This window comes from Nicotiana tabacum, chromosome 1 (genome assembly GCF_000715075.1).
Source record: "Nicotiana tabacum cultivar K326 chromosome 1, ASM71507v2, whole genome shotgun sequence".
In the NCBI taxonomy this organism is placed as follows: Eukaryota; Viridiplantae; Streptophyta; class Magnoliopsida; order Solanales; family Solanaceae; genus Nicotiana; species Nicotiana tabacum.
The window spans coordinates 112,934,379-112,953,694 of NC_134080.1; positions in this window are offsets into that span (position 1 = coordinate 112,934,379).

The following is a 19,316-nucleotide window of genomic DNA, read 5'->3' on the forward strand; positions in this document are numbered from 1 at the left end:
TCACATTCCTGCTGTGTACTTGACCTGTACTTCTGTCAGAGAACCTACAGGGAGCAGGTCCCTGTTGTGTTCCTCTTTATGTTGATTACGTACATTCACTGACTTCTTTGTACCGGAGAACCCTAAGAGACCGGGGCACTAGGTCCCTGTGATGTTCCTCTCTGTGATCGTTTAGTTCCTTCCTGTTGCTGAATTGTCCATATGAGATGTATAACCTGTGCGACAAGGTTCTCTATCTGGTTCTTCATAACAAGTTTGTTAGATCATCAAAACATAAAAAGTATAAGGCTAAGACATTGAAAACCAATCAGCATTGTTTGTCGATTCGGGATTCCAGAGTCAATCATTACTGATAATGGCTCCAACCTCAACATCAACTTGATGAAAGCTATGTGGGAAACTTTCAAGATCAGACACAAGAATTTCACAACCTACAGGCCTCAAATGAATGGAGCTGTAGAAGCCGCCAACAAGAATATCAGCCCCATCCCCATCTATTATATAATTTCCCCCTTTTGGTATCATTAAAAAGACCAACTAGTATGACAAAGAGCACTCGCAGGTAATAAGCATAAAGAAGTCTAACACAGCTAGCTCATGCCACATATGTTCAAACAGTCATGACAGAAAAGAGAAACCAGAGGAACACAATGTTGTACATGCAAGAAAAATGGGAGTTGTTTCATTAATGTTTACATTGGACTGAGCAAGTCAGGAGCAGTAATGGTTAAGTTCAACATGCCATCACAAAACAAAAACAAGTAAAACAATAACCACAGGAAGTTGGTGCAAAAATAGCTAGATACTAAGGAGAATCCTAGGGAGCACTAAGGGGAGGAGGCTTGGAGGAAGAGACAACAATGGTTTTGAGAACCAGGTCCAGTCTAGCATTTGCGGCCAGTTGTTCTTCAAGTAGTTGAGCCCGAAGTCTCTCATTTTCCTTTCTCAGTTTGGCAACCTCCTCATGTACAAAATTAGGTCCCTTAGCTGCTTGGCTAAGCTGAGTTTCTAGAATGGCATTTCGAGCCCTCAGCCTTCGTATTTCCTCAGAGGCTACATTTTGGGCGTTTATCAGCTGAGAAATGGTCGAGATGCTTCTACCAAATTTTCTATACATTCACATTCTTCTAGAGTAGTCTTAGAAAATGTTTGCTTGCGTGTGCCCACTCTAGGATTTCCCAAGAGAACCTTATAGAATCTGAACACTTGATTGAGGAGAAAGCCATAAGGTAATCCATGATTGCCACCCTTAAAATTTGCCACCTTCTGCATGTGATCTACCATGATTGCTGGCAGGTTGATTGGTACAAATTCATCAAGCGCTTCCATCAGGACCAAATCTGACTTTGTGGCAATGGACCGTCTCTTAGAGCGGGGTAGGAGTACTTTATTGACCAGTTCAAAGAGAAGTTGATACTCAGGAAGTAACACTTTCTTATGGACTTGTTCCCCCTGTTGAATAGCTTGCTCTTTCATGATGGCTCTTCAAAAGTTTACTCCACAAACATCCTTGACCGAGGACACACCTTCACACGGAATTTTGAGATTTTTCCTAATGTTGAAGTGTCGAGTACAATGTCCACTCCGTTTACAAGTGCGTAGATGTGGTCCCCTTCAACAGTGAAGAGAGATGAGTAGAAGGTTTGCACTGCATCTTTATACACCAGATGCATGCTCCCTTCAAATAGGTGTTCTCATTATTGAAATTCTACAATCTCCAAAATTTGTCTCATGCCAGCCATTTCCGAAATTGTTGGATCAAAATCTCGGCCCCACAACAAGTTTTGAGTTCTTAATCTTTGCTAGCACTGAACACCATCACAGGTTAAGGACTTTGATGCACCAGGTTCATGAACAGTTTCCCTTTCCTGGTTTCTGGTTCCTTCGACAGACTCTCCTTTCCATCTTGTTACCTCTACAGTTTTGTCCTTTGACACAACTATCTTAGTTTTACTCTGTTTAGACTTGCTGTTGTGCTTCCCAGGTGACCCTTTCTGTTCTTCAACATTTTCCTTAATCGTCACAGACTGTTGCACTAAAGAACCAGGTTCTCTAGAAGCATTTTTGTCTATTTGATTCACTGGCACACTCTTGATGAAATCTTTTGGATTCATTTTTCTCTTTTTCCTTGTCTTGACACTTCTCTTACTTTTCTGCAATTAGGATTTAAAATTCTCTTGCTGTAGTGACCTGGTGATGGGTGATTTTGAGGAAGACTCTAGGAGTTTGGAATGAGCAGAAGATACAGGAGTGAGTTTGCATAGGAGTGAATCAGGTTCATTAGAAGGCTTTTCTGAAAATATCTCATGAGCCAAACTATGTGGTTCTTACATCTCCTAGGAGTGTTAAGTATTCATCTTGATACTCTGAGGAGAGATAAGCTTCTTCATCCATCAGACTCTTTGCAGATATAGCCATAATGTTATGAGCTGCTTCCTTTTCTGGTGACTCCTTGAGAGTCACTGAGTCTAACATGGAGGTATTAAGGTACTGGTCAGGATCGTCCTCAGGGGCTTCTGATACTCGAGGAGTGAGACCTTCTGTGTGGTCTTTGATGAGATCATAAGATTGACTAGACATAAGATTCTCAAAATAATGGTAAACAGGGTTTATCAGAAATGGAAAGACTGTAGGAGTGGAGGAGGACCCATAAGTGTGTAAGGTGGTAGAAGGCGTGAAATAGTGAAGCTCTAGGAATGATTTCAAGGGTGATGAAGAAATGGGAACAGTGTAATGGCGGGGGAATGAGAAGATTTTTCCATCGCCATTAGATGAACACTTAGTATATGAGTTGAAAGAGGAAGGAGTAGATAGGGAGAGGATCCTAGCTATGCACAGGGGATGAAGGTTCATAACTTGCCGTGAGAAAGAGGGGAAGTTTCTTATTGGGAGAAGAACTAATGATGAGTGGAGAGCGAAACAAGTTCTGAAACGTCTGAAAACGACGGTAGATTTGTAAGGAAGTGTTACCGTGTAGAGGGGATGAAGGATTTAACTGACAAGACATGTCACTCAGACGTTGAAAAATTGAATGACGTGGTAGCTGAATTACAAAGTATTTATATGCCTTTTTTTGTTTATAAAGGGCATGCAAAAATTAAGCACATTCCTACTAACCTCAGATACGAGAACCTGATGCCAGAGCAATCTTTTGAACAAGATTTTAGCAGTTCCCCTCCTTACAGTTCATAACTGCACCTTTGGTTTCTATGATCGTCATGCGTGTTTACCTACAACGGTATTGATGTGAGCTAGGCTTGGTCAGAAAATACTTTAGCTATCTTTACCTGAAGGTGTCTTACACAGCCAATAGATGGAGAATCAGGTTCTTCTTTAGATTTGTGTGACCCCGTCTTCGCCTTGATTTATTCAAAATATTCTCTACTTGAGGCTTTGATACAGATATCTGGAGTTTAGTCTTCTATTATGCAATCCTTTCCACTGATCAATCCCTTCTTCATATTTACCCTCAAAAAAGGATCTCACCCTTCAATGTGTTTGCAATTTCTCTCCAGATGTTGATGAGGTCATTTGGTCTTGCTTCCTTGTCTTCCAGAAGATAATGCATGAATCATGACAAGTGCACTTTGGTATCCCAACTTGAAATAGAGGTTGGTTGGGAAGAAACATATGGAGGTCAGTTTGATTTCCTCACACTTTGTGTTCTGCTGGTTGTGTAGTGCCATGAGCTACATCTTTTCTTCTTCCTTCAGCTTCAGTTATGGCAAATGATGTACAAGGTTCTTTGTGAGACAAGGAAGATGATGTTGCGTTGTCTCTCGCCAGTCTTCTTTCATTTTGCTCACTCTATCACCCTCCTAATTTGAAGCCCTATGAGCATTTCCTGCCATTTTGTGTTTCCTTGTTGAAGACCCTGTGGCTTTGTTTTGTGGATTGAACTTTAGAAGAAGTCCTTAGCTCGTCCTTTTGCATTGAGCTCCCCAAGCTGACCCTTCCTGTTGTCAAGCACAAGGCAATTTTTTCCAATTTGGCAGTTCCTAGTGAGTTTTGATTTAGGAGGCACCTGGTCCGACACCTGTTCTCCAAGTAGAGAGTAATGTTTATTCCTTTTCCCATAGTTTCTTGGAGATTCCCTAGACGATGAGCACAGTTTATGCAACAATTTCCAGGTCCGTTCTTTCTTTCTGCTACGCTATTTTGGTTATTCAATCCTTAGAGTTTGAGAAATTGTGCGAAATTCCTTCTCCCTCTCCTCCATCAATTTTGTGAGTTCATGTCCAGGTCACGCTTGAGTTTGGAAGATCACGGACCAAGTCCGACTGAGTTAGTTTCTTCGGAGGTGAGAAATTTCCATATACTGCCCCTTCATAGTTGTGATTTCACTTATCTCATTCTCCAATTGATGATTAGCAGGAGTGACTGTTCTTGCTTCCTTTGTTCATTGATACTACTTGGCTAGTTATCAGATTGATGACAGCACCTTTTAGGTCATTCACATAGTGCTTGTCTCTACTCAAATTCCAAGAAGAACCTTTTCTACCTTTTCATTCACTGAGAATGTACCCTTTATTTTCTTTTCAAGGATACATTCCCTTCCTACAGGGCTTTCAGTGAGAAGAAATTCATGATGTTGCATGCTTTAAGCATCCACTATCCATAGTCCATCGCAGTCTGCTTCCTCTCATTGCTCTCTGCACATACACAACAGGGGTTAGATTTAGGGACCCGAACTAGTTTGGGTCCCTTGTTACTATAAAAAGGATGAATGAGGGTTTTCTTGGTCCACGTAGGCAGCATCCGCTTTTTGCGAGTAGTACCTATTCCTTTGCTAGTAGTCACTCTATTTGTAAATGTTTTGTTCTTCTAAGCAGACTGAACCCTGGCCTAGAAAATTTCTTTAAAATGCCCATTGTTTCCGCAGTGGGTACATAGCCAGTTATCATGTACAGTGACATACTTGCTGTGTGGGTTGTAGGGAGTTTTCTCCCTTTGGAACCCGATGCCCTACTTGTTCCCACTATTGTTGATATACATGGCAATGACTGCATCTGAGGACCAGGTCCATTTCAAGGATTTTTCAAGATTATTTCTTACTTTTTCCAACTCAGCTTGGAGCTGCTAATTTCTCTCGAGTTCATTGCAAAGACTGGTTTTTACAACAGTTAACTCCTTTTCGAGCAAGATGTGCGACTCACTAGCTACTTCCTTCCCTTTCACAAGAGTTACATTCCTATGTTCTCTACTGAGTCCCTCAATGGTTTCCTCTAGATCAGTGCATATTACTAGAAGGTCATATCTTTCCTCCTCAGTGGAGGCAATTTTTTCTTCTAAGGAGTGTTTCTCATTGCTAAGACCTTCTATTATTTCTTTTAGATCAACGACTACTACCATCACGTCATCTCTCTCATTCCCCACACTGGATTTTTTTCATTTAGGGCCTCCTTCTCTAGTTCAAGATTAGCTATGGTTTCATTTAAGTCCCCTACACAGACCACTAGATCATCTCTAGATTGTTCGGCCTCCCCTAGTTCTACAATCAAGATCTCCTTATCATTTACAAGACTATAATAAGCGTCAATTAGGACATTTGATAAAGACCTTAGTTTCTTAAAGGAAAAGGATTTTAGATTTCTCTGAACATCCCTGAAGTTTACCTTATCGTCTTCATCTTCTTCATCATCATCATCTGACTGAGCCATCAACACGAACAGTGAATCGTACTTTGTTGCTTCAGTTTCCATTGCCATCATGGAACTATTTTCTGCATTGATTCCCTTTCAGATTCACTTGAGGAGTCTCCCCAAGCAGAAATAGTCTGCTTAACAATATTGTCTGCAGCACTTTTTTTATTAAATTTTTTCTCTAGAACCAGGTTCCTTTTTCCAGCTTTGTCAGGATTTTGCTTGTACTGCTCCTGTTTCGCGAGTGGGCACTCTTTGATGAAATGCCCTGGCTTTCCACATCCGTGACAGAGATCGTTGTTCCTTGTTTTACTTGAACTGTCCCACTTTGGTATGCCACCATTTCTTCGAACCATTTTTTGAAATCTCTTCGTAAGATAGGCCATGTCACTATCTTGATCACTTGAGTCACTCCTTTCAGCCTTAAGCACCAGGTTCTTTTCCTTCTTAGGCTCTCTTCTTTCACTGTCTTTCTTTCTTTTCATCTCATATGTTTTCAGATTACCAATCAGCTCATCCATGGTCAGAGTCTGTAGATCTTTAGCTTCCATGATGGCATTTACCTTACTTTCCAAAGACCCAGGTAGAACACTGAGAATTTTCCTTACAAGCTTGTTTCTGGGAATAACATCTCCAAGTGAGTGAAGCTCATTTATGATGGAGGTGAATCTGATATGCATATCTTGTATGGAATCATCATCCTTCATCGTGAAGGGCTCATATTTAGTGGTCAGCATGTCGATCTTGGATTATTTGACTTGAGTTGTTCCTTTGTGTGCAGTTTGTAAGGCTTCCCATATTTCTTTGGCAGTATCACAGGCTGATACTCTGTTGTAATCATCAGGTCCTATGCCACACATCAAGATTTTCTTGGCACGATAGTTCTTTTCTACAGCTTTCTTGTCAGTGTCATTGTACTCTCTTCTCCCTTTGGGCACCAATGGTCATGTTTCTTCATGGGAACATGTGGACCATCACAAAAGATGTCCCACAGTTCTGAATCTTCAGCCATTATGAAGTCATGCATCCGAGTCTTCCACCATTCGTAGTATTGACCATTGAATCTATGAGGTCTATAGGTTGATTGTCCTTCTTCAAAGCTTAGTGGAGCAGCCATTTAAGGATCCTCCCTAGGTGTTAGCCTAATAGGAGGAACCTGCTCTGTTACCAATTAATAACCTATATGAGTCCACCAAACTATGGAGTACCTGGTCCCGTATGAGGCTGATACGTAGAAAGCAGTAAAGACTGAATGTAAAGAAGGCAAGAGATTTTCTACGTGGAAAAATCCCACACAAGGGGATCAAAAAACCACGACCTACTCTTGTAGGCTTTTAACTCAACTAACTTGTAATCTACCTATTACAAGCCACTTTGCAATATTGCCGATTACAAAGACTTCAAACTACCTTGTGATGCAACCACCACAAGCCACTCTCTAACTCTTCTAGTTACAGAGGATTTAACTTATGACTATTCCTAGTCATAACATAAACTCTAAAGTTTACGAATTTGATTTGTTCCTAAAACAGCACTTCTAACAAAGCAAACTAGGAATTACAATGTAGAGCAATTAACAAGATTACAACTCAACTATGGGTATACATAAGACTCGTTTAGAAACTGATCCTTAGTGGAGTTATCTTCTTGTTCTTGAGAGAATATCACTGAATACACAAATCCTAGTGTTTCTTGCACCAGGTTGTTTTATCACAAAAGATATCACAATAGGTAGTGATGTCAACTCGTGGTGTACCTTTTACCCGAGAGAAGTGACTACTACACTGTCTACACAGCCACTACTGGGCAGTTGCATTCCAGCTGGATAGTGGACTTTGTACTTCTGTCAGAACACACCAACAGACCAGGTCCTCGTTGTGTTCCGCTTCTGTAACAGTTAACAGATGGTCACTTTCTTCTGCCATATTCCAGTTGTGCACTTGACCTGTACTTCTGTCAGAGTACCTACAGGGAGTAGGTCCCTGTTGTGTTCCTCTTTATATTGATTGCGTACAATCATTGACTTCTTTGTGCCGGAGAACCCTAAGAGACCGGGGCACCAGGTCCCTGTGATGTTCCTCTCTATGATCGTTTAGTTCCTTCCTGTTGTCGAATTGTTCATATGAGATGTATAACCTGTGCGACAAGTTTCTCTATCTGGTTCTTCATAACAGGTTTGTTAGATCATCAAAACATAAGAAGTATAAGGCTAAGACATTGAAAATCGATCAAAGGTAACAACAACAAAGAAACCCTTTTTCTAGAACCAAGAACCGCGGACACGGTAGGTTCGGACGATGCTTCCACTCCGATGCCCCAGTCCCGTTTTGCCTTGCCTTGAGCACCATTGCCCTGAAAAAAGCATCTCTCACTTATTGTTGTCATTCTTCAGCCCGGGAGTTGAAAACACTTCCCCCTCTCGAAAGGAGCGCAGCCTCGCATCGAAGGCTCTTCAATGCCTACAATTGCAAGCTTAATATGCATAAAGAGAAAGTGCCTCTCCAAATGAAGGAAGGGAGGGGAAAGTATAACACATCACTCACTATGGTGTTTTGTTTACCACTTGCCCCGGGACACAGCTCGCCACTTGCGCTCATCAGAGGTCGAGTGGGTCGCCAGCTTTTGGACCCAATCCAGCAAATCAGGAACGTCGCCCGGCGCCCATGAAACCGCTGTGAGAAAAGAAAAGAAGGCACGGTTACAAAACTAGGCTTTCTTCACAGACAAAACTGAGAAAGCACGAGATGCACCACTTACGAGAATAGTTCCATTCCTTAGGGAATGGCATGAGCTCCACGGGGACAATGTCAGCAGTCCGCATCCGGACGAAGCAACTCATCCACCCCTAATCTCTATCTTCCTCATCGTCAACAACAAAGGGCGTGGTCGATCAGCATCGCAAGGTCAACGGACCTCGATGGTGGAAGGGTCAGTACAGCCTGATAAGATGACTAAGAGTAAAGTCAAGCCCTGCCTTCTCCACAAAAAATCTCATCATCAACACTGTTCCCAAAATGATGGATGGATCTGCGCCAAGGTAACCCCATACTCTAGGCAGAAGTCGAGCACAACCCTATCAAGAGGTCCCAGTGTGAAAGGGTATGTGTGCACAGTCAAGAATCCATCGGCACAATCCGTGATGCACTCACCCGGGGAAAGTATCTATAACACTACCTTCCCCTCCCCCATCCGTAGTCTTTTCTCACTAACCCAAGATGTTTTTCTCCTATCAAAGAAGCAACCTTCAAGGCATACTCTCGTTGGTCCTAAATGCCGGAGGTGGAGCTCTCCTCTCTCTTCTGGGCAGACCCCGATGCAGCGGTCATGAACATGGAAAAATTGGAGAACTAAAATAGGAATATGTGCAAGTACATTAGTACTGAAATAACGAAAGGATTGACGCAGAAAGAGAAAGGCAACCGCTTGAAATGGTGGGATCTCCAAAAAGTAAAAACATCCCTGTATATATACTCATGGAAAAAATGGCGACGATCTGCTTGCCTCGAAACTGACTAAAAACACCTTTGTCAGTCCCGAGGTGGCACCCGACCTCGTGGATCTCCATCAGTACGAGGCTAGGCTCCAACAAGCCGATGATGCCTTCGTCGGCACCAAGGTGGCACCCGACCTCGAGGACCTCTATCAAAGGGAAGGTTAGGTTCCAGGAAACCAATGACATCATTACGAGACCCGAGGTGGTACCTAACCTTGGGGGCTTTTGTCAAAAGGGAATCAGGCTCCAAGGAAATAAGCATTTAAGCTCCACCCGTATGGGCTTGGCCTCGGAGTACCGTCTGAGATCGGACAAACCCTCTTTCAAGATCTATCTACAGCGCCTTAAGGCTATTTACACTAAGCTCAAAGCGAGTTTCCAAGTAATCCGAATTTGAACGAACCTCCTTTTGGGGACTGCCCTCGAGAGATCAAAGGTAGTCCCTGTCCACAGGCCTCCGATCAAATCTCTTCTCAAAGGTTACCATGGAGTTTAAGCAATAAATCATTGTTTCAAGACCCAAAACGTTACTTTCATTCTACTCGAAGTTAAGGTCCCGGCGACCCGAGCTCATCGGCTCGATCCAGGTTCAATCCAATGGATCACAAAAGGTTCCATGCGAGGCCATATTAATCAACCAAAGGCCAGAAAGAATATTCACACTTGGGCTTGATATTGGCAACAACACACAGAGTCATGCATTCAGAGTCTCCACAGACATAAAAGAATATAGCAAGCATCAAAGATAAATTGGAGAAATATCTTTGTATTCATGAAACATTCGATTACAAAAGCCCACGAGGGGTCCTTACATATGATTACAAAAGCCCATGAGGGGTCTTTACACAGAAAAGAAGCAAGAAGGTGTACATATAGTAAAAGCCTAAGAGCCTATCGTATTCTCAAAGGTGCGTCCTCGGCAGCAACAATTTTGGGCATCATCTCCTTAGGCACGCATCCTCAAATACAATATCTTCCAAGCACAATCCCTTTGGGAGTCTTATCTCGATTCCCCAGGATGGCATCTTCAATAGTGGAGACGATGAAGAGGAAAGCGATGGAGAAGAACAAAGTGACGCGGAAAAGGCAAGAAGGAACGAAGAAGTGGCTGGGTGAAAAATCTGGCTAGTATGAATTTCACCAGGCTATTATTGTAAAGTCACTTCTTGAGACATTTCCCCGGTGCAGGCTGCAATAGTTAGTAGATAGTACAACCTCACTCCATGGAAAGCAAAGGGAGTGAGGCGCTGAACCGGATAATCACGGGAGGTGAGCAGCGGTGTATAGTCTGAGCCCCCTCTTGAGCAGCGGTGTATAATCCAAATATTTCCTTGGGTCGGAGGAAATCGGCCCTCTGCTTCGTCGTCCCGAGCCAACGACGATAGCAACAACAACAACAAAAAAAAAATAGTGTAATCTCGCTCGACCAAAGAAGGTCCAGGAGACAGGCCATGGCATTCCCGATAGAAGTACCGCCATACAATCTTGAGGCCATGTGCCTTAAACATGGTGAACAACAAAGAATAAAGATAGCGAGAAAGGAGGAATGGATAGGTACTTGGATAAAAGGCTGATCCAAGGAGGCCCCCATTTATAGAAAGGGGCAACGTAACCGACGGCGCCATTATCGCCCTTGAAAAATGTAATGACAGGCATATTTAATGCATCCCTGGAAGCTCAATCGATAGTGACATTATGGCTTGGATAATGAGAAACTGCAATACGTCTAATGATCCTAGAGAAGTGAAATGACGAAATGTTTCGGTAATCATGGAGGCTTGTGTCATCAGTATGACGTCATCACAGGAAGTCCGAAGAGTCGAATGTCAAAATCATTTCTTGTCGCTTCTCTCTAAGAAACGCGGGGACTATCTGTATATGGTGAAATTGGAGGAACCAATTTCTCGTTGATAAGGCATCTCAGAAGATCACCTCGAAGTCTCAAGACCACAGACTGAGTACCCTCCCTCGAGGTCCATCGGCACCCGACCTAGGGTAATGTTGGCCGCGACCTCAGATATGGGGAGTTCCTGAAGAGTGCAGCCAGGGCCCGCAAAATCTGTCAGGCTAGTCTGAAGCTAGTCTGAGCCTGCATCATGAAGTTAGCCAGCTGTCCCACCCTGATTTCTTTATCATTAATGTATTTTGTACTATGTTGGAATTTCCCCTCCTATATAAGGGGATCCTTGACACTTTGTAACACTCTGTGGCTCCAGTTGCTCCATAAGAAATATAGAAGAACATTCTCTTTGCTCTCTCATGCACTCTCTTGATATCATTGCTTTCATTTATTGTCTTCATATTTGTTCATCATTTATTGCCTATCATTGGTTATAAAGAGCTTCCATTGATTCTATTATAACTGTTAGTCACATAGCAATTGTCTTCGATAGCTCGTAATCGAACTCCGGGATCGACCTCGAGGCCTAGAATCGACAAGCCTGAGGCCCCGAATAATTGACATATCGGTTCGATTATAGCTCTCTCCTTAACTTTATTTCATTTCTAAATCTCATACGTTTAGCACCAACTGCTTAACAAACTAGCATAAAAATAGATCATGTATTTTTAGAATTCCATCAACAAATTTAATTGCTATTACCATTTTCATGGTAAACAATCCTCTTCCATATCGCACGAGGAACCTGGTACTTCATTTACTACCATTGAAGCTGAAGAAACTAGTGGAGATGCGGGGTAAGATATTCCACAAGTAGTAGAACAAGGAGTGCAGGGAAATCTACTTAATTTACTCAGGTTCTCTACTAATCAAACTTCAGTCCCCACTTGGAAACACAAAAGCTCCCACCTACTTGATAACACAATTACTCCCCTTCATTCTGAATCTAGACAAGAATCAAAATTCAAAAAAAAAATCCCATAGACCCTTCTGTACTTTTATTCCAAACAGAATCCAAAATCAAATTTCAAGGGATCTTACTTGAAGACTGCCAAAAGAGTTTTGAGATACCTTAAGAAAACTCAGGACCTGGTCCTGTATTACCCCTCAGGTGACAACTTTAAATCCCATTGGGTATGCTAATGCTAACTATGCAGGTTATCTTTTGGATAGGAAAAGCACTTTTGGAATGGCCACTTTCTATGATCATGTTTCATCTTTTGGTGCACAAGGCAGTAAACCAGTGGTCCCTGAAACGGCTGAAGCAGAATATGTAGCTGCAGTATCTTATTGTGCTCAACTCTTATGGATTAAGCAGCAACTGGAGGATTTTAGAGTATTCACTGATTGGGTGCCTCTTCTATATGACAACACTGTTATGCTCAACTTGGCCAAGAATCCAGTTCAACACAAAAGGATCAAACACGTTAATGTGAGGCATCATTGTCTGAAGGACAATGTGGAGAAAAGGTTGATCTGTATGAAGATCTGCAACACAGAAGACCAAATTCTAGATATCTTCACCAAAGCCTTGCGTAGGGAACTCTCTGAAAGAAACAAGGTGAAGCTGGGGGTATTGAAGCCAAGTTGAGAACCCGATTCTCCATTAGTTGGCTATGAAAATCACCTTCAGGTAAAATGAGCTAAAGTATTTTATAGCAAAGCCTAACTCACATCGATATCGTTGCAGGTAAACACGCATGGTGATCAAGGAAGCTAAAGGTGCAATTATGAATTGCGAAAGAAGAGCTGCTAAAACCTTTTTCAAAAATTGGTCAGGCATTAGGTTCATGTACCAAAGGTTAGTAATAATGTGTTGTTTTGCATGCTTTCTCAAAAAGGGTTAACAAAATTAATTCAAATGCCACATCATCCAACTTTTCAAAATCTGCATGTCTTGTCTTTCAAATCCCTTCATTCCCTCTGCACGATAACGTTTTCCCACAAACCTACTGCCGTTTTCAGGATTGTTCAGAACTCGTTTCTCTCCCTTTTCTCATCATTAGCCCTTCTTCCCATAAAACTTTTTTTTTCCTCTCACAGCAAGTCATGAACCTTAATCTCCTTTGTATCTATATGATCCTCTCCCCATCTCTTTCTCATCAACTTCCCTATCAAATCCTCCTATAATGGCAATCGAACGATCGCTTCCTTTTTCCCCCATCAACACCGCTTCCACTTCCCTATCATCCTTAAAGTCATCTCCAGAAATTCACTCTTCCACTCCCTCCAATACTACTGCACCCACACTTATTTCCTCCTCATTTCCTATTGTTTTCCTTTTCTATCAAACTCTGTCTCCTTTCCATATGTTGAGAACCTCATTTCTCCTCATTCCTCTGATCCCACCAAAGAACACTCGAAAAGGGTCACCTCTCAGGTGTTAGAGGTCTATGAGGATTGTCACACCTCCTTTTTCCTCATACCCCCGGAAGGGAGTATATAAGTGAGTTTTTTCCAACTTAAAGTGACAATCGAAACGGGATTATTTTATTAAAAAAATTCAGAGTCGCCACTTGGGATAATTTTATGGTGTCCCAAGTCACCGGTTCAAATCCCGATCGAGGAAAAGATTGACTCTGTATTACAGTCTGCGAACACAAAAATTCAGGTAAGGAATTCTGTTAACCCGGGAGAAGGTATTAGGCATTCCCGGGTTCCGTGGTTCTAGCACGGTCGCTCAACTGTTATAATTAGCCTATTATCTGATTTTCGTACATGTTTTAGTCTATGATACAATTTTAACTAATTAACCGCTTTTGATCATTTTTAAGGAAGATTGCAACGTCATTTAAAATACGTCTTGAACCACGTCACATAAATGCACCCGCGGTCCCCGACACATTTTATCCAACGTTGTTGAGATTTGGATTTGGGTCACATAAATGCGCACCCCAGTTTAGGAGGGTAATATTATTAAAATACGCGCGCCTAAAGCAACTACCCACTTTCAAGTTTGCGAGGGCCATGAAAAATTCAACTAATGGCACACCTCAACTTTAAAAGAGTTCATATTAATTATCTAAGGGCCATGAGTTATCCAATCTTGCACTATGGCACACCTCGATCCTAACTTCAAAGGATGTTCGAACTAATTTTGAGGACCATAAAATATATGTTTGGCTAATATGGCATGCCTCAAGCTAATTAAAGGGCCTAAAAATAAAACAAGGAATACCAAACATTTGAGTCCGAACGTGCTTAACCCACACGAACCAATCGAATCACAGAATTTCAATTTCTACCTTTTTTGATTCATCTCCAATTTACACTAATGTAAACTAAAGACCAACAGAAACATAAAACATACTCAAGCTTTTTAACACAAACATTAAAAAAAATAGAACATGGAAAGATTGCTAAATGTGATACCATTCTGATTTAAAAAGAAGAGGCTAAGAAACAAAAACAAACTCAGGAAACATACTACGCCATTTCCTACGCCTTTCAAAGGGCGCAAATCAAAATTCCTACGCCATTTCCATGTTATTAAAGGCAAACACTGACATCCTCATTTGCTGCACAATTATACACTAATTTGCACTAATATGTTCGAAATTTATAACTAAGTTTTTTATTGGAACCAAATTTATTTGGAATCAAGCAATTGGACAACTATAAAAATATGTCTCACATTTTATATGGGCTTGAAGAAGTGGTGGAAATCAGAATGTTGCCGAATAAGTTCATTAAACCCATGGCTCATTAAATCCAACAAATAATATTCAATACCAAAATCCAAATCTTGTTGGCATCACATTATCAACCAAAATTCCCATGACCCAATCGATAGATGAACCATTATTCTAGCAATTCATGACTAAATTGACTTTTTATTAGCCAATACCAATCACTCAATTTCCATAGTTAATCAAAAGAGATATAAGACTAAACTAAATCAAACTTAAATAATCAAAAAGAACTAAATATGTCAAGAACAACAGATCATTTAAGAGAAAATGACTAAAGCAAAAAATATATGGAAACAAATAGACAAAGGAAAGGACCTTTGAAGAGAACTTCCATCAATCTATTCAATGTTAACATTGGTACAAAATCTCTACAGCAGTCATGGCAACAAACTTGTTCGGCACTCACGAACCAAGACCGAAGCTTAGCAGAAATCCAGCAATCAAACAACAGAAAACGATGGGAACCCAGACCAATTGGACCTTCGAAAGCTTTAAGACCCAAAGAAAAGTTCCCAAAATCTCATTCTAGAGCTCGATTCTTTTTCCTAGTTTTGAATTTCGGATTCTTACTTCTGAATTAGTGAAGGCACGTGAGTGAGCTTCTGATTCTTTTGTCTTCTAATGTGGGGGGGGGGGGAGGGGTTTGATTATTGTGATTGTAGAAGAAGAAGGGAAAAATGGAGGAAAATCCAGGGGAGATGCGCCGCTGCTCTCTATTATTTTTGAGGTGAGCTCTGTTGGTGTTTGGAGGTGGGGTGCGACGAGGAAGGTGAAGTTCCTGGGGGTCGTGTCTATTGCGGTTGTAGCTCTCCCCTTAGGCGTTGTTTTTTTTTTCTTCAGCTCATTGTAGGCGTTCCCCTAGGTATAGAGTGTAGGGGTAGCTATATAGGAAAGGTTTTAGGTTTAGGGTATGGGTTTTGTGTTATTGGGCTTTGAAATTGGGTCAAAGACTAGATAAAAAACCACAAAATTCATAAAGACGGGATAAACCAATCCGACACTAATTCCTCCTTCTAAACTTATATACAATTATAATATAAAAATATAAAATTATTTTTATGATTAAACTAAACTATATTAAGACATGAAACTATTTTTGCTGTTTTCAAAATTATATAAAAATAAAAACAAGTTACTATTTTTGTATATTTTTATTTAAATTTATAAAAGATATATAAACTAAAAGCGACTAAAAAAGGAGAATTATTTTTGTAATTTTCATTTTTCTTGTAATAAAATTAGGTAAGAGAGTCAAAATGAGTTGAAATAGCTATATTAGGCCTAAACTAAATATTTACACGCTAAAATATATAAAATCTTGGAGAGGGTCAAAAATCACATGTCTACAGCTGCCCCTCTTTGACTGAAAATACGAAGTATTTTCAGTCAAAGAACGACTAGACAGGTTTTTTGACCCGACCCTTATTTGGAGAGACTAAAACTAAGAGAGAGGGTAATATGACCGAGCCCTGGTATCTGAGCTGCCTACATATCCTTGGCTATAAAGGAATCAGGCCACATGTAGTTTAGAGATGAGTGAGATGACGGAGTATGCCGAGGTGGAGAGCTGGTCGAGGTGCCATTCTGCCGAGGTTCCGGTCTGCGGTCCTGATGTTTCATCAAAAATCAAAACATGAAAAAGACTAGCTAAGCCTATCAACTACGAGTTACAAGATTCCTATCTATAAGTCTTCTGAAGCTTGATTTTGAGTCTTGAGTGGTTCTTCATGCAGACTTTAGATTTGAACCTTGATTCTTGCTAGTTCTAGGTGCTAGTTCATCCTTCTTCAGCTTTTCGGATCAAGACCAGGCATACAGTGCTTGTGACCTCGGTCATGTCTTGAGCAACTCACATCCTTCATCAACTTCTGCATTTGGATTCACTTCTTGCCTTTCCTTTTTTTTTTATTATTCTGGATTGTGACTAACTTCCGTTGATCATCTCGGACTGTTGACTCGCATTCCTACCGCGAGTTTTTTTTGTTGCTGACTTGAATTGCATTCTAAAGTGAATTCCCTTGTTTTCCAGGTGGGTGCCTGATTGCCAAATCTTGAACTGTCTTCCTTCGGAACTACTTTCCCTTCACACTTGAACTGTCTTCCCTTGTTCTCCATGTGGTCACCTGATTACTGAAACTTGAAATGTATTCCCTTGTTTTCCAGGTGGGCGCCTGATTGCTGAACTTGAAAATGTATTCCCTTGTTCTCCAGGTGGGCGCCTGATTACTGAACTTGAAAATGTATTCCCTTGTTCTCCAGGTGGGTGCCAGATTGCTGAACTTGAAATGTATTCCCTTGTTCTCCAGGTGGGCGCCTGATTACTGAACTTGAAAATGTATTCCCTTGTTCTCCAGGTAAGCGCCTGATTGCTAAACTAGAAATGTATTCCCTTGTTCTCCAGGTGGGCGCCTGATTGATGAACTTGAAATGTATTCCCTTGTTCTCCAGGTGGGTGCCTGATTGTTGAACTTGAAATGTATTCCTTTGTTCTCCAGGTGGGCGCCTGATTGCTGAACTCGAAAATGTATTCCTTTGTTCTCCAGGTGGGCGCCTGATTGCTGAACTCAAAAATGTATTCCCTTGTTCTCCAGGTGGGCGCCTGATTGCTGAAATTGAAACGTATTCCCTTGTTCTCTAGGTGGGCGCCTGATTGCTGAACTTAAAATATATTCCCTTGTTCTTCAGGTGGGCGCCTGATTGCTGAACTTTGAAAATGTATTCCCTTGTTATCCAGGTGGGCGCCTGATTGCTGAACTTGAAATGTATTCCCTTGTTCTTCAGGTGGGTGCCTGATTGCTGAACTCAAAAATGTATTCCCTTGTTCTCCAGGTGGGCGCCTGATTGCTGAACTTGAAATGTATTCCCTTGTTCTCCAGGTGAGCGTCTGATTACTAAACTTGAAATGTATTCCCTTGTTCTCCAAGTGGGCGCCTGATTACTGAACTTGAAATGTATTCCCTTGCTCTCCAGGTGGGCGCCTGATTGCTGAACTTGAAATGTATTCCCTTGTTCTCCAGGTAAGCGCCTGATTGCTGAATTTGAAATGTACTCCCTTATTTTCCAGGTGGGCGCCTGATTACTGAACTTGAAATGTATTCCCTTGTTTTCTAGGTGGGCGCCTGATTGCGGAACTTGAAATATATTCCCTTGTTCTTCAGGTGGGCGCCTGATTCCTGAAACTTGAAAATGTATTCCCTTGTTCTCCAGGTGGGCGCCTTCAGGTGGGCGCCTGATTCCTGAAACTTGAAAATGTATTCCCTTGTTCTCCAGGTGGGCGCTTGATTTCCACAAAATAGACAAAGACAAACAAAGAAAACTTCTGCCCCGGTTTGGTGCTGGGCACATCAGTGAGTGCTAATTGAATCATGTTACCAAATATCTCCATAAATTTGAAAGTTAAATTCTATTATCCAGGAAGGTCTTGAAAACTCCTAGTTAAATGATGGTTTTGAAATCTGAATTATATCTTCTAAAGGTGTTATTCCTGCTATATCTTGTTATCTAAAAAAAATTCTTAAAGTACATCCCATTATCCAGGAGGGTCCTAACAACAAAAAATTAAATCTCATCCTAAGGGTGAAAATTTCAGAGCTAAATTCAACTTCCTAACGGCGAGACTTATGCTAAATCTTAGCATCTAAGGGAGGTATTAAACTAAGTCCCATTATTCAGGAGGGTCTTGAAAATTTCAAATTGAATCTTATCCTAAGCATGAAAACTTCAAAGCCAACTTATATTTCCTCAAGTAGAGTCTAGCTAGATCTTGTTACTCATGAACGTTTTGAATTTTAACTAAGTCTCATTGTCCAGGAGGGCCCTGAGAATTTTTAAGATTAAATCCCATTATCCAGGAGGGCCCTGAAATTTTAAAATTAAATCCTATTATCCAGGAGGGTCCTGAAAATTTAAAAATAAATTCCATTATCCGGGAGGATCCTGAAAACTTAAAAACTTAATCTCATTATCCAGGAGGGTCCTGAGAACTTTTAAAATTAAATCTCATTATCCAGGAGGGTCCTGAAAATTTTAAATTAAATCCCATTATCCAGGAGGGTCCTGAGAATTTAAAAACTAAATCCCATTATCCAGGAGGGTCCTGAGAATTTAAAAACTAAATCCCATTATCCAGGAGGGTCCTGAAAACTTAAAAACTAAATCCCATTGTCCAGGAGGGTCTTGAGAATTTTAAATTAAATCCCATTATCCAGGAGGATCTTGAGAACTTAAAAACTAAATACCATTATCCAAGAGGATCCTGAGAATTTTAAAAACTAAATCTCATTATCCAGGAGGGTCCTGAAAATATAAAAACTAAATCCCATTATCCAGGAGGGTCCTGAGAACTTTTAAAATTAAATCCCATTATTCAGGAGGGTCCTGAGAATTTTAAATTAAATCCCATTATCCAGGAGGGTCCTGAAAACTTAAAAACTAAAGCCCATTATCCAGGAGGGTTTTGAAATCTAACTAGATCCCATTATCCAAGAGGGTCCTGAGAACTTTTAAAATTAAATCCCATTATCCAGGAGGGTCCTGAAAATTTTAAATTAAATCCCATTATCCAGGAGGGTCCTGAAAACTTAAAAACT